The sequence below is a fragment of the Pinus tabuliformis genome, chromosome J (assembly GCF_031772625.1).
Source record: "Pinus tabuliformis cultivar Carrire ecotype Pingquan chromosome J, CPIR1, whole genome shotgun sequence".
NCBI classification, from domain to species: domain Eukaryota; kingdom Viridiplantae; phylum Streptophyta; class Pinopsida; order Pinales; family Pinaceae; genus Pinus; species Pinus tabuliformis.
This window is the reverse complement of record NC_142295.1, coordinates 945376951-945392403: the sequence shown is the minus strand read 5'-3', so window position 1 is coordinate 945392403 and position 15453 is coordinate 945376951. Positions and strand designations below refer to the sequence as shown.

Genomic DNA, 15453 nt, shown 5'->3' with positions numbered 1-15453 from the left:
CATGAAATTGTGAATGGAGTTTTAGAATTTATACAAATTCAGTCGCCTCACTACTTACAATTTTACCAAAATCCCATAAACATAAACATGGAATACATATTGTTTCAAATAAATAGAAAAAATCCAAAGACAAACTTACAACGGTTCCTAACTTTATGATTTATGATTGTAGAAGGATAATTGAACCAGACTCATTTTCAGTGCTATACAACCTAGGTGCATCCTTTAGAAAAACCTCCCCCACACTCTTTCAGTGCCGAATAAAATTTGGCAAGGGAAACTCTGGCATACCATATTCGTCAATAGGGGCATCGTAGTCATAACTGGTGGTAATGAATGGACCACCACTTGTCCACCCAAAGTTTGTGCCTCCATGGTACTGCAACATACAAAGAAATTAATAACACAATTATAAATGTGTATTGGCTCAAGCAGACGATGAAAGAAGATAAAAATCCACCATGTAATAGTTCTGGAATGTTCCTCCTCTCTGAAAAAATCAGACCACTGCGAACGCGACATCCTTAGCAGGTCTGTGAGGGATCCTCCCTCCAAAGGTCTAAAACCTGTTGTCTAAACAACATCTAGGGAACAATCCCTATTCTAAGAGGCATATAGTCAAAAATCAAGGGGCTTAAGTGCCATTGTAAGAACAAAACTGTAAGTGCATAGACAAAGCAAGGAACTGTAATTTAAGCACATGAAAATACACAGAATTCTTCTAAGAAAATTCACATTACTGAGTGAAAACTATCTAATTAACGGGAGAACCATAATAGCAAAATTAAGAATTAACGATTTAAAAGAGTTCACAGCCAGCGCTAACACAGTTTCATATAAAAGATGAAAACATTCGGCGAAAGATTGAAATAAGTTTCCTCGACATAGTTCGAGATTTAAGAAACAAGATTAAAATTTCTATAGAATGAAAGTATACGACTGTTTAGTAACCCAGAATACTAGAAATCAAGCTTATCATCTTTCCATAAAATGGAGTATCTTTCTACATACACCAGTTGTTTCTAAGAAGTCATATAACCCTTTAGGGGTTTACAAAAATACAAACAAAAACCTTGATTTAAAAACCCTCGTCAGACAGTCTCAAGAATGACCACACCTGGGAGTCTGCATGGAGATAAGCGCAGTGCTGGGGTAGTGGTGATCAATTCGTGCCTATTCCGGCATATGGGTACCGATAAGATAGTTCCACCTGCACGGAGGAGTAGCAAATTAGTATCAAACAATAAAAACATAGATCCTGAACGTATAATGAAGGAATTACAACAATGCTTAAGCCACATCTTACCTGTACAAATCATCGTGGGAAAAATATGAGTCGGGTGAAGGCACAAGAGCTTGCCACCAAGGGAACACCCAACTTTCTCCCTGCTTTTCAACAAAGCCCATGATGTTACGTCAGAGATAGCGATTGTATCGAACTGTGCATGAAGAACAAAGGAAAAAAGGAGCTCACCAATTGTTGTGAGTTCTATGAGCACAATTGTATTTTTCTCCAAAGTTTCAAACCATAGAAGTAAACTGGAGTGATATGAGGAAAAACCATGAAGAGAAACCACAAAACCCTGGAGAAGTTGTAGAGCAACATTTCGCAGTGGCAAAGGACAAGAATGAGGGTTTGGGTAATGAGCTAGGGGGAGGTAGCACCTGGAAGTAGTGCCAAGCAAGAAGTAGTGTGAGCAAGGGCGATCGACCTACTGCATAGCGAGGTCACGAGACTTATAATTGTAACTAATTTAATACTGGTAGAATCAATCAGATGATTGAAACTATTTTAATTGTCTAACACTTAAATCAAGGGCCCATGAATGTACACATACCTTTAGAGGGAAGTCGATTTCAAAGGGGAATTCCTTACGGTGTAATCATGAAAGCTTTAGTCCAAAATAGCAATGCCTGATGACATAAAATATTTTACAAAATTGTTTTTTTGAGTATAAAGAAGAACTTGTATCAAAAACTTATAATTATTGTTTCCATCAAAGATCACACACCATTATAGCTATTAAAAGTTACCTTGGCTTAACCCACACATCATATTAGAAAGGATAACAAACATTTGAACCAAAGTGTGTGCCATTATCATCATAAGTTCTAAAACCTCAAACTACCTGTCACATACCTTCCAATATCAATATTATATTAAAAACAATTTTTGATTAATTTTTTTCATGCAAATGTTTTATATTTTTTATATATAAATAAATTGTAAAATGTGTAATTACATCATAGTTTCTAGTTTCTAGTTTGATTATTGATTTTCAAGAAACTTCACTAACCACTATATCTTTGTATACCATTGATTAGAATTTAACCACTATATCACTATATCTTTGTATACAATTGATTAGAATTAAAATAAAATATTTTGATGTGGGATGAGAACATTGGTTACTCATTGGTTTAGCAAAAAAATTCATTAATGTACTTTAAACGTTTTATAACGTTTATTCATTAATGTACTTTAAACGTTTTATAACGTTTTATATTTTTATTTGTCTCTATTCATTTTATATGACATACAAAATTTCATAGTTATATTGGATTTTTATTTAATATTGGGATCATGTAAATTAAAAATATATTTTTGAATTTTAAAAAGTTTTTAAAATTATTAAATGGACTATTTATTAATATGTAAACCAATTTCTTACATACACGTAATTATTTTAAATTATTTTTTCATTCTTGAAAAAAATTACAAATAATTTTTCACAAGTTGTCCATTAAAAAACAACATTGTATGAATGTCAAAACTTACTCTAAATTGAGCTTGAATAACTTGCTTTAGAGACACAATCTACTATAAATACTAAAATAAATACAAAATTATTGCTCGACTTACTTAATAGTTTGTATGGCATGTTCATATGACTGTATGAAATTGTTCTATATGATTGTACAAAATTATACGACGTCTATATGAAGCATGCATTATAAAAAAATGCATTGTTGCTTGGTTTTCTCTCTATCTCTATCTCTTTTTATCTCTCAACTTGCTCAATTTCTCAATTTTGTGTTAAAACCACTATCTTGACTTATCTTTATACTTTCAGCCAAGAACAAAACCCTGATCTACTTTTTAGTTTACTCTTCCATGTCATGCATGCATGAGATGTAGCTTTATAGACTTAATATTTAAATATAAGATTCATTTCTTTTAATAAAACCAATTCCCAAATAAAATTACTATTTTAAATTTACTTTTTTGAAAATATTTGAAATGACATTTTATATGTTCACACTACACCTATGTAGAGATTCTTATTCAAGCAATAATTCTAAATGCTTCTTCTTAGTAATGAAGGAATTATATACTAATCCAAGTATACCTTTGAATTCATCAAACTTCCCTCTTTCCAAGTGCTTGGTAAGAATATTAACTACTAATTGATATGTGGGAATATACTAGAGCTTCTCTGCTCCCTTCTAAACCCTCTCTCATATTATGTTACAACCTTTGAAACATCTTAGAAGAAAACCTATTTACCCCATAAATCAATTTTTTTCTACAACCTTTAAACTCCATGAATGACACCAAATCTCTTCCTCGACTTCTTTTTTGCACCTCAAATCTCTACACTAAACTCCATGAATGACTCCTTTTCTCCAAAGGAACCCATCACTACAATTTCTTCAAGCTTCAACCTTTAAACTCCATGCTTGACTCTGTTTTTCGAAAGGATCCCATCTCTACACTAGAGCTTCAAATCTAAGTAGCACTCAAGTTTAAGATAAAGCAACTAAAACATATATAAAAAAATGTAAATTATTACGTCGTAAGGCGTTCCCTATGGGAAGAACTCCCCTCCCATGCCACATGTGCCTTCATGTATAATTGATTTGAATGTTAGATGAAAGAAATAGCTTGGGACATTTGATTGATTGGACAATTATTAGTCAGTTATGAAATCCTCCCCTGTAGAGCCTAGTCGCAAACGGATCTAAAAATGAGCAACGAGGTAATTAAACGCAAGGTTCTCCAGTAGTTGCTTAGTCTGTGGAATTTCCAGAGGACAAGCTGCCAGAGTCTTGACTCCATTCTTCAAGGTAAACCCAAATGTTTCTTTCTTCTCTGATGGGTACCAACAGTTTACATTGAACTATTTATAAGTTTTATTAACAATTTATGGTTTATGTACAGAGTTCCGATGGGGTTGATTCACTACCCCTAGTATGGTATAGTGCATGATCTTTTCCACATAAGTTATTCTTATAATGGTGACTCTATTTGTAGGGTTTCTTGTTGGAGTTCTCCTATCCAGCTAACTAGCTTCAATGACTTCTGATGAAATTTATTTTAGTGTCTCCTTAAAATGGTCGGGCTATGCTACAACATTGATATGTTTGGTTATTCCTGCAGGTAAAGCAGTTTGACATTAACTTTTTCTCATGGCTCCCTTCCTAGTTTTCATTAATAACAATTCCATCATGAATTTGAACTTGCAGTATTACATTTCTCTTCAGTTTTTTTAGAAGTATATTTAAAAAAAAATGTGAACCTGTCTCTTTAAATAGCCACTGAAAATAATTTCTGCTAGGTAGATTTCTGCTTATTTTTTTGATAGAATTTTTTCAAATAACTTCATCGAATGTTCAAGATTTAGAGCTTTGGAAGATGGTTGGAAATAATCCCAACTGTTTCATTAAATGAATTTTCTTGTCATTTTTGGAGTAGAAAAGAAAACCCATAGAAGATGTCGAAAATAATTCTATCTATTTCATTAAATGAATTTGATCGCATCATTTCTGGGGTATGAAAAGAATACAACATTGAAGCAAGACTAATGGGTTAAAATTGCAATATACAATCTTTTTTCATCCATAACATCAAATTTCTATATTTGTAATGTTGTAAGCTATGTAATCTATGTTTTGGATCTCTGAGTAAGCATATCTGCATTTGACAAAATTTTTGAGTAGAATATATTCAAAATTTAATGTTGGATGATACAAAAGTCATTGTATTACCTGAAAATTGTGTTTTCTTGTTCAAATAGCTTAAATTGATGTGATTCAAATGATAAATGTCGCAGATTTTCCTTTTGGGAGGAAGATGCTTCAACATATATACATTTTGAGTTCCTAAAATATGGTTAAATCATGTAAATAAGGATATGTAGCCGTTTGGTCAATTGAGGATATGTATCTTTGTCTTCATGTATAATTGATTTGAATTAGATGATAGAAATAGCTTGGGACATTTGATTGATTGGACAATTATTAGTCAATTATGAAATCCTCCCCTGTAGAGCCCGGTCACAAACGGCTCTAAAAATGAGCAACGAGGTAATTAAATGCAAGGTTCTCCAGTAATTGCTTAGTCTGTGGAATTTCCATGGGACAAGCTACCAGATTCTTGACTCCGTTCTTCAAGGTAAACCCAGATGTTTCTTTCTTCTCCGATGGGTACCAATGGTTTACATTGAACAATTTATAAGTTTTATTAACAGTTTATGGTTTATGTACAAAGTTCTGATGGGGTTGATTCACTACCCCTAGTATGGTATAGTGCATGATCTTTTCCACATAAGTTATTCTTATAATGGTGACTCTATTTGTAGGGTTTCTTGTTGGAGTTCTCCTGTCCAGGTAACTAGCTTCAATGACTTCTGATGAAATTTATTTTAGTGTCTCCTTAAAGTGGTCGGGCTATGCTACAACATTGCTATGTTTGGTTATTCCTGCAGGTAAAGAAGTCTGACATTAACTTTTGCTCATGGCTCCCTTCCTAGTTTTAATTAATAACAACTCCATCATGAATTTGAACTTGCATTATTACATTTCTATTCAGTTTTTTCAGAAGTATATTTGAAAAAAAAAAAAGTGAACCTGTCTCTTTGAATAGCCATTGAAAATAATTTCTGCTAGGTAGATTTCTGCTTATTTTTTTGGTAGAATTTATTCAAATAACTTCATCGAATGTTCAAGATTTAGAGCTTTAGAAGATGGTTGGAAATAATCCCAACTTTTTCAATAAAGGAATTTGTTCGTATTTTTGGAGTAGAAAAGAAAACCCGTAGAAGATGTTGAAAATAATTCTATCTATTTCATTAAATGAATTTGATCATGTCATTTCTGGAGTACGAAAAGAATACAACATTGAAGGAAGACTAATGGGTTAAAACTGCAATATACAATCGTTTTTTATCCATAACATCAAATTTCTATATTTTTAATGTTGTAAGCTGTGTAATCTATGTTTTGGATCTCTGAGTAAGCATATCTGCATTTGACAAAATTATTGAGTAGAATATATTCAAAATTTAATGTTGAATGATACAAAAGCCATTGTATTACCTGCAAATTGTGTGTTCTTGTTCAAATAGCTTAAATTGATGTGATTCAAATGATAAATGTCATAGATTTTCCTTTTGGTAGGAAGATGCTTCAACATAGATACATTTTGAGTTCCTAGAATATGGTTAAATCATGTAAATAAACAAGTTTTAATGGTATTTTCAGTGTCTTGCAAGTCAAGTTTTACTTTGGCGCTATTTCCATGCACATGCCTTCATGGGACATACATGATTCTATGAGTGAATTTGGAATTTCAATGCCCGTTATCTAAGATACAAAAATCTAATTTTCCATATCACTTTAAGATCTCGAATAATTTGCATCAGAACAAATGAAATATTATTTTAATTGCCATGAATTTTAATATGTTCTCATTTTTTGGGCTGACTTGATTAGAACTTGGCATAATTCCTACGGTGATGTGCATATCTATCATTTCCATATCTAAGAGAACGATGGGATTTCTAGAGTTTAAGTGTCTATATTGATTTGGTGTTATATACATGTACACTGAACTATGCCTACATTCTTGTCATGTTTGTTGTTTTCACTGGTTTATTTCTCATGGGCTCTAATCGAAAGCCTTAATATCATATATATGTTTGAAAATTATAATTGTCATAAAAGCAGTGGAGATCAAGTTTGATATTAGCTTACTCTTGAGACCTAACATTGGTTGGCTTATTAAGAACACATTCCCATTGTTTTGTCAACGAATTTCTTGGTACATGTCATGTGATGAAAGTAGCCAGGTAATAATTATAGGGTAGATACTTCACTAGTAACAGAGATCCATGTTTAGGAAAGATTGTTGCAAGAAGAAAAGTTAGAATAATATGAGGAGAATCATTATTTTAGATCTTGAATTTCCATATGGCTCTTTACATGTTGTGACTATGAGATTTCAAAATGCAATACAATTCACTTCCAAGAGTCAACCAGCAAAAAAATGTTTTAAAAAACAAATCATACTTGCAAACATGGGTGAAATTGCACCGTGTATGTTGGATTATAATATTGAATAATTAAGTCATTCATTATTTGACAATGTGGCGTACTTCATTTATCTACCTCCATGGCCCAGTCAAGACATCTATTGCTCCCATTTTCACCATTACTCTCCCAAACTTCTTTCTCCAAATGGACATATACTTGGACTTTCTCTTCGCCATTCCAGTTGTCGATGGATTCAACTTCAATGTCTGATCAGAGGTTAACACTCCAAACTTTAATTGAAGATCCACATAATATTTCTCAGCTAAACATCTAGGCATTAATGAATCCGAAGGAACTGAGGGATCAGAGTTTGAATTAGAATGTTGCATTGGGAATTTGATTTTGAGTAATGCAGTGAATCGAAGTTCCATACTTCGATCCTGATGTCCTATTCCACTAAAATTGAAAATCATATCTACACTGAATAAAGAAAAATGTGAAACCCAATAGAGTGGACCCTTGCAAATTAATAGAATATTAAAGGATGAATATGATGAGGGCATACCATGCATTCATATGAATCACACAACTACATGGATTCTTGTGATGATTAATTAGTAGCTACCTGATAGAGTGAGCATGTCTTACTGAGACATATGTTTTGCAACAAAATTTTGTGTGAGTTGGTGTACATTGAATTGTGGTGGGGTAAATTCCCTGGGATTTGAAATGCTTGATAGATATTTTGTCTCTTCATCCTCCCAAATTAATTCTCCAACCTACATCAATATAAAATATGATTAATTTATGTATAGAGTAACAATATTAACCGTAACAATATTGAGTATTAATCACCCACCCGGTAGGCACTATCTATTGGAGCGAAAGCAACATATGTCTGCACATGGGATGACATTCAGATATTTAGCTTCCAATCTCTACTTTGCTTCATTGATTAATTTGAACCCACGAAGGCTCAAATTATTTGTTAGTTATTCTTTCTCTATACCTCTCTTTCAAATTATTAACGAGTCACATCAAATTTTGCTAAAGTTATTGAGCCACGAGCTACTAAGGCATAGAGTATCACCATGCAAGCTCAGTTGAAGACTACATTTTCTGAGGACTACTGAGAGGGGAGAATGGAAGTGGCGGGAGAGAATGGAGTGGAATATTTTCACCTTTACATACGATTGAAGCAAAGGAATAGACAAAATATAATGTAATGGTGAAACAGACATATAGATTAATGAAACTTATAGAGAGTGAGAGTGGAGTGGTTTTAATAATATTTTGGAATTCAACATATATTATCTCAATGTTTTGAAACTAAAAAATTATTGAGAATTCTTTAATATCATCCATTAGATTGTGTATATGACAAAAGATATTCTTGAAATATTAAATCTTAGCCATCAGTAATTAATCATGTTTTAAAAAATGCAAATTCCTCACAATCTATTCTAAAATAAACAATACCTATGACATACTATTACATAAAAATAATATATATGATTATATTTAATAAGATTTAATTTAAGGCAAAATTATATAAAATTAATAAAATATTAATTAAACAAAACAAAAAACTCACTCTCCATTAAAGGAAAAGAGTTAACCACGTCTTCTCCAACATATTGTTCATCTACCAATTTGGTATGCTATGTTCACCTACATAGTAGGTTCTATAAGAAGATCATACACATGTTCTATGTTCTCAAGGTGATCATCAAAATGTACTAAGTATGACCTACCTTTACTATTTTTAAAACATAATTCCTAGTCAAAATGCATCTTACCACTGTTACTCTTTCCAATGGTGACAAGCCCGTCACAACCTACCTATATGAGGGACCATATATAGAGTCACAATGAATCTAGCCATGCATTTTATGAGACACCAGGTAAGGAGGGAAACCTCATGTACATCATGTACAGAAAAAATCCATGTTCTGGGAACCTACCTATATGAGGGGTCGTAGATAGAGTCACAATGAATCTAGCCATGCATTTTATGGGACACCAGGTAAGGAGGACAACCTCATGTACATAATGTAGAAATTCTCACTGTAGATCACCTGATAGTGCAATATAATAAAGAAAAATACTTGATCTACTTCTACAAACAAACTTGCAGAAGCTTAATTGATTTTGAGCAAGATCAAATAGAACACATATAACAGATGAAGAAGAAATCAATCACACATGAACACAGAAGAATACTCTAGGGAAAGCCTCAGCTAAAAACCCCGATCTCTGTATTATCATACAAGTGGAAATATCTCCGGATTACACAAAGCTTTAGCTCACAAGCTATCCAGCTCTTAGTACAATCCCTCAATGCTACTCAGAGATAGAATAGACAACACATATGCCTTTCCTCCGCCCTTCAAGCCTCATATTTCCTTGTGTAGTTTCTCCTGGGTCCTCAAGCTGCCACCTGTGTGTAATTACCTCACACACTGCTCACCAAACTAAGAAATAACTGCACAATCCTCAAGGAAAGAATTCCTTCTGCATGCAAGAAATGTCCTCAAGGGAATATTCCTACAACGGATAGTACACTATCCCATCCTTTGATCTCAACTAGGTCTCTATTTGAACTGACATGCATGAGTTATTTATGAGAGAATATTCAGTTATCTGAAGTACATTAGTTGCATGCATGCATGCATTGACTAACTGAACTCACAATCAATTCCACAAACTGTTGGAACTAATTTAAGTGGACTTAACTTAGTTAACTAAGCTAACTAATTACAACTTAAAGGACAACTCATCCTGATCTCCTTAATTAAGGGATAACTTCTTCAATCAAAGGGATAATTGTTGCATGTCTTCACATAGACTTCATGTTTGATTTTCTCTAACTAATTAACTCAAGATGAATTAATTAATTATTTTACAAATAGCTGCTGAGCTCAAATTTGAATTTTAGTTCATAATTTTAATTTAGGGACTAATTAAAATTGGAATGTATCTCGAAATTCTATCTATAGGAATGTTATTTTTAGCATTTCTTGTTGCTATTTTCAACACTCCCTCTCAACAAGAAAGGGATTATCTGTCACCCCGATCCTGTCTCTGTGGAACTCGAATTTGCATTTTGACAATGCCTTAGTCAAAATATCTGCATCCTGCTCCTTGGTCGAAACATACTTCAACAACACGATCCTCTTCACCACACAGTCTCGAAGATGATGATATTGGATATCGATGTACTTGGACCTGTCATGAAATACTAGATTCTCAGAGAGTTTGATACAACTCTGATTATTGCAATATATCACAGTTGGATCCATCCTCTGATCAAACAATCCAACTAGAATTTTCCGCATCCAAATGGCCTCACATGCTGCCTGACTGGTAGCCATGTATTCAGCCTCTGCTGAGCTAAGTGCAACTGCCCTCTATTTCCTGTTGTACCAAGAAACTGCAGCTAAACCAAGGTTTAAGATTCCTCCTGAAGTGCTCTTCTGATCTGATGGACTCCCTACCCAATCTGCATCTGTGAAGCCCTGAAGCTTCACTCCCTCTATCCATTTGTACCATAATCCATACTAAGATGTGCCTCTGAGGTATCTCAGCACATGCTTCGCTGCCTTCCAAAACAGCTTGGTAGGCTGAAACATATCTTGACTCAGTTGGTTCACCGCAAAGCACAAATCAGGTCATGTGTTCACTAAATACATCAATGAACCCACAAGTTGCCGATACACAATAGGAGCTACTACCTCACCTGAAGTAGCATCTTCCTTCCTCCTGTTACCTGTTATAGGAGTCTTCATGGGCATGCACTTCTCCATGTGGAATCTCCTGAGTATCTCATTGGCATACTTGCCTTGAGACACAAATACTTCCCCATCCTTCTGCCACACTTCTATGCCTATAAAGTAGTGCATGAGACCCATGTCTTTCATCTCGAACTCTCATGCAAGGTCCTCCTAGCAAGACTTGATCAATTGATCATCACTTGTTAATATTAGATCATCAACATAAAGAACAATGATCAATGGCCTACCTCCTACCATGATGTGGTATAGGTTTGCATCCGTCTCACTCTTTGTGAAACCCAACCCGGTGAAATAGTTGTCGATCCTAGTGTACCAAGCACAAGGTGCTTGCTTTAGCCTATACAAAGCTCTCTTGAGTCAGCACACATGCGACTCATGATCAAAGGTCTCAAATCCTTCCAGCTGCTCTATGTACACCTCTTCCTCAATCTTGCCATTGAGGAACACAGTCTTCACATCCATCTCATGGATCTTCCAACCCATATGTGTTGATAGTGCCAACATCGATCTGATAGATGAGTACCTTGCCACAGGAGAAAAAGTCTCATCATAGTCGATCCCCTCAACCTATGAGAAACCACGGGAAACAAACCTTTCCTTATGTTTCTCCACACTACCATCAGCTGCTTGCTTTACCTTGTATAGCCATCGGGAACTCACTACTAACTTGTTCTCTGGTCTTGGAACAACATCCCAAACATTGTTCCGAATTATGGAGTCATAATCCTCCACCATAGCATCAACCCAGACTGGATGCTACATTTCTTCCTCAAAGGAAGATGGTTTGGTCTCTATACATTCCCCAACTAGGGCCCTGTAACCAATGTATCGCTTAGGTGACCTCCTCTGTCTGCGCTGAGAATATGGTTGTCCCACATTCTCTCTCGCATCCATCAACAATCTGTCAGCTTACCTTGAGCGTTTCTTCCCATCCCTAGAAGACTCTGCTTGAGTGGATGTCTCCACTCCTGGATCCTCTGCATGCGGATACTCTGCATCAGTCTCAGGCTCCTCCTCCTTAGGAACCAAAAGTTCCTCCTCTACATGCAACTTGAGCTCCCTCTTGAGGGAAACTCGCATGGCCTTTTTCTCGTCGAACTTTAGATCTCTGTGTACCACTATCCTTTGACTGGTAGGCAAGAACACCCAATAGTTGTGGGGTGTATCATTGTATCCCACAAGTATCCCCAACTCAGTTGTTGGCACTAGCTTCTTCCGGGCATCTTTGGTCACATGGAAAAATATCAATAAGCCAAAGATCCTGAAGTGACTCACATCTGGTCTCTTCCCGGAGAAAGCCTCCTCTGGTGTCTTCATCCCCAGTATACGATGCGGGCTTCTATTCTACAAGTATACCGTCATATTGCATGCCTCAGCCCACAAATGAAGTGGTAGGCCTTGGTCATGCAGCATCGTCCGAGCTGCTCCCACAAACGTTATGTTCTTCCTTTTGGCCACCCCATTCTACTGTGGGTTATGGGGTGCCGTCAACTCCTGTTTAATTCCTTCTACTGCACAGAAGTCCTTAAACTATTGAGAGACATACTCTCCACCATTGTCACTTCGCAAGGCCCTTATTTTCTTTCTCAACTAAGGCTATGAACTCACAAAACCTTGAGAAGGTTTGATCCTTCTTCTACATGAAATAGATCCAACATCTATGAGAAAAATCATCAATGAAAATAACATAGTACCTTTGTTTAGCAGTGGAGGCTGTCGAGAATGGTCCAGACACATCTATATGAACTCACTCCAGGATTGATCTAGCTCGACTGTCTCGATCCTGAAAGGAATATTTTGCATACTTACCCAAGGTACAACCTTTGCATGTATCCACTTGCTCAATTTTACCCTTGGGAAGTCCAGTAGAAATCTGCTGCATGATATTCAAGGCTCCATGGTGCAAGTGGCCCAATCTTCTATGCCATAGCTCACCAATATCTTGGCTTTGCACCAACTCTACTTTGGAACTCAATGCAGCACAATCATCTACCTCCATCTTGTAGACATTCTTCACTCGAATCCCAATCCTCTTGGTTTGTCCCATGCCAATGTGTCTCAGGAATGCCTTTCCTTTACTGAATACTACATCATAGCATTTGTCTTCCAACATTGTGACGGACACCAGGTTCTTCTTCAGTCCAGGCACATACTTTACATCAATCAGGGTGAGAGCATCTCCATGTTCCCTCTGAAACACAACTGTACCTTCACCTGAAACACGATACTTTCCATCATCGCCATCTCTATGCACATCTAGAGGTCCTTCTCCTCCATGGTACTGAATAGACTCTTGTCGCCGGTCATGTGGAATGAGGCTCCACTGTCTAGGTACTAAACACAACCCACCATCGATGAAACCACGCATGCGATGAGGATAAAATCCAATTCTAACTGTGAGGCCAGTGCCTCACCATCTGATCCTTTTGAGGATCCCTTCTTGGATTTCTTCTGTGGACAATTTGTTGCATAATGGCCCACCTCATGACAATTAAAGCATCGCACTTTAGATTTGTCAATCTGCTTCCCACCATGGGAAGAACTTGATTTGGAATGGGAAACCTTCCCTTTTCCTTTCCTCGCCTTACTCACTAAGGCTAGATTTTCTTCACCATCATGCTTTGATGAAGATCCATCTCTGGTGCTTCTCCTGATCTCCTCCTCCATCATATCCGACCATAGTCATTCCCAATCTGGCAGTTTATTTCTTCCATTTACTGAGTATTGGTAGCTATGCCAGCTCTTAGGAAGACCAAGGAGAGCAAGACTCACCATGTCATCATCAGCTATCATGCTTCCTACACTTCCAAGCTCATCCCTGCAGGTGGTGAGCTTGTTCAGATATGTAGAGATTGTGTCGCCCTTTTCACACTTGATTTTCCAAAGATTGTCTTTCAACGCCAACTTCCTCTGATCGTTGCTGTTCTGATATAGATCCTTCAATGTTTTCCACATTGAAAACGGTGTCTCCTTCCCATGGAGACTCGAGACAATGTGGTCTCAAACTCCCTCCAAAATAATCCTCCTTGTTCTAGCCACACATTTCTTCCATTCTGCCAATTCTTGGGCATTCGCTGCTACTAGCTTGGGGACTTTTTGATCAATGAAGTCCTTCAAACCATTGTCCTATAATACTGCTTCCATACGATCCTTCCAGGCTATATAATTCGAGTTGCCATCCAGGGCATACTCGAGTCTCAAACCATTGAACACCATTGGTGAAATTTGAGATGTGATAAGAATTCAATTTCTATAATCAAAAACTTTAAACTTCGAACTTCTCCCTTATTTGTATATTGATCTCTACTTTTATCACCTTCGCTCTGATACCATGTAGAAATTCTCACCGTAGATCACCTGATAATGTAATATACTAAAGCAAAATACTTGATCTACTTCTACAAACAAACTTGCAAAAGCTTAATTGATTTTGAGTAAGATAAAATAGAACACATATAACAGATGAAGAAGAAATCAATCACACACGAACACAAAAGAATACTCTAGGGAAAGCCTCGGCTAAAAACCTCGATCTTTATATTATCATACAAGTAGAAATATCTCCGGATTACACAAAGCTTTAGCTCACAAGCTATCCAGCTCTCAGTACAATCCCTTAATGATGCTCATAGACAGAATAGAAAAAACATATGCCTTTCCTCTACCCTCCAAGCCTCCTATTTCCTTGCGCAGTTTCTCCTGGGTCCTCAAGCTACCACATGTGCGTAATTACCTCACACATTGCTCACCAAACTCAGAAATAACTACAATCCTCAAGGAAAGAATTCCTTCTGCATGCAAGAGATATCCTCAAGGGAATATTCCTTCAACTGATAGTACACTGCCCCATCCTTTGATCTCAACTGGGTGTCTATCTGAACTGACATGCATGAGTTATTTATGAGAGAATACTTAGTTATCTAAAGTACACTAGTTGCATGCATGCATGAATTGACTAACTAAACTCACAATCAATTCCACAAACTGTTGGAACTAATTTAACTGGACTTAACTCAGTTAACTGAGCTAACTAATTACAACTCAAAGTACAACTCATCCTGATCTCCTTAATTAAGAGATAAATTCCTCAATCAAAGGGATCATTGTTGCATGTCTTCACATAGACTTCATGTTTGATTTTCTCTAACTAATTAACTGAAGATGAATTAATTAATTATTTTACAAACAGTTATTGATCTCAAATTCAAATTTTAATTTAGGGACTAATTAAAATTGGAATGTATCCCAAAATTCTATCTATAGGAATGCTATTTTTAGCATTTCTTGTTGCTATTTCAACACATAATCCATTTTCCGAGAGGTAAGGAATGGTACTTCTTCACCTCCGAGATAGAAAGGTACCCAAATGTGTCTAGGCCAAATATAGTTGTTGTCACTGGATATT

The 15453-nt window shown here is 35.9% G+C and overlaps 1 pseudogene; it reads right to left on the bottom strand.

Annotated features, from left to right (window-relative positions):
* Positions 1–15453, bottom strand: part of LOC149229907 (beta-galactosidase-like) — a 76986-nt pseudogene that overhangs the window by 3463 nt on the left and 58070 nt on the right.